A 1,514-nucleotide genomic window follows, 5' to 3' on the forward strand; every position below is an offset into this window, starting at 1 on the left:
TTTTTTTTTTCCATTTTCCTTTTTTATTTTCAGTCAACGTTTGGTTTGAAAAATAAATCCATAAAAAGTTCCGACAAATATAAACTCTTGAGGCGTTTTTTGTTTTTCTTTGATAAGAAACTTTTTACGAAAAAAAAAATATATATTTGAAATATAAAAAAAAAAAAAAATTATAAAAACATCTTTTTTTTTTTCTTTTAAATACGAATAAATCGGATCATTTTTAAAAAAAAAAAAAAAAAAATTTGATTAAAAAAAAATCCGATTTTAACTGAGCATTATTTACACATCGCAAACCAAGAAACAGGAAACAGTTCCGATTCCTGGAAAATAAACTCCGACCAGGAACGCGTCTTTTTTTTCCCAATTTTTGGAACAAAGACGTTGATCGATGCTCAGAGTTAGCGATCGACCGATCCCGATCGCGATCGATCGGTATCAATCAAAAAATCGTAATTGTCGATTAACCCTGGTTACCAATAAATACCAGATATTTCCCGCTTTTTTTTTTTTCAAAGTCTGACTGCGACGCTAAGCTAACCTAGCTGTTAGCTAAACCTGATGTTAGCAACTGATGTTTAAAGCGTACACAAAATCGGAAGTTCCGAATCACTGGTTTCCCAGAGAGAACCTCAGGCTAACGTCCATAATTTTTTAAATTTTTTTTACGTCGGGGAAAACTGCGAATCGAACGTCTAACTCTTAGCATCGGTTCCTGGTAACTCGGTATCTGCAGTCGTAGCATTGGCTTACAGTTTTTCGCGAAAACAAAAAAAAAAGACAAAAATATAAATCTGTACCACATTCAGTATCGTAAAGTATCCAGTGTTTGCGAACCCTTGAAGTTTGATCGTTAAAAAAAAAAAAAAACATCGCCCGTTTATCGTACTTCCCCGCGTGATGTTTTCGGACCGAAGACGATCGGGGTTTTTTTCCGGCAGCACCAGTGACCAGTGTCACGACAAAAAAAAAAAAAAAAAAAATATCGGATTTGACGACGGAATTCTTCCTCTTCTTAGACTCCGCCTCCTTTTCCGACGTCGAGTTTTTTTTCGCAGAAACTAAAACTGCAGTTTTTTTTTTTTTTTTTTTACAACAACCGACTCATTAAAGTGTGCACTGGTACTCGCTAGTACTCGCTAGTACTCGCCGGTACTCGCTGCTAGCCTTATTGGGGCGAGTTTTCGTAGGAATGAAACACCGACTTCCGCGCCTTGGGCGGCGGCGGCGGCGGCTTGCTCTCGATTTTCGTTGGCAGCGGGGGGGTGAACTGCGAAAAAAAATGAAAAAAAAAATATATAAATATATATAAAAATATATGCAAATATATATGCAAATATATGACATATATGTCGCCGAGAACCGTACGGTACCTCCGATTCTTGCGGGTGTCTCTTCGGAGGCATCGGAGGCGGCGGCGTGCCCGGCGTGTCGAGGGAACCGGCGGCGGCGACGGCGGCGGTGTTGTTGTCGCTAAGCAGCGGCGGGGAGGCTGTGGGGGGAGGAGAAGGGGG

At 39.8% G+C, this 1,514-nt stretch overlaps 1 long non-coding RNA gene across 1 annotated transcript; it reads right to left on the reverse strand.

Annotated features, from left to right (window-relative positions):
* LOC103398981 (uncharacterized) lies at positions 1-1,495 on the reverse strand. Its single transcript, XR_523562.3, has 2 exons — positions 1,374-1,495; positions 1-1,270 (listed from the first exon to the last, which is right to left on the reverse strand). It is a non-coding gene; the product is annotated as an uncharacterized LOC103398981 (long non-coding RNA).
* Positions 1,496-1,514: the final 19 nt, after the last annotated feature.

The sequence above is a fragment of the Cynoglossus semilaevis genome, unplaced genomic scaffold, assembly GCF_000523025.1.
Source record: "Cynoglossus semilaevis isolate Cse_v1.0 unplaced genomic scaffold, Cse_v1.0 scaffold1293, whole genome shotgun sequence".
NCBI classification, from domain to species: domain Eukaryota; kingdom Metazoa; phylum Chordata; class Actinopteri; order Pleuronectiformes; family Cynoglossidae; genus Cynoglossus; species Cynoglossus semilaevis.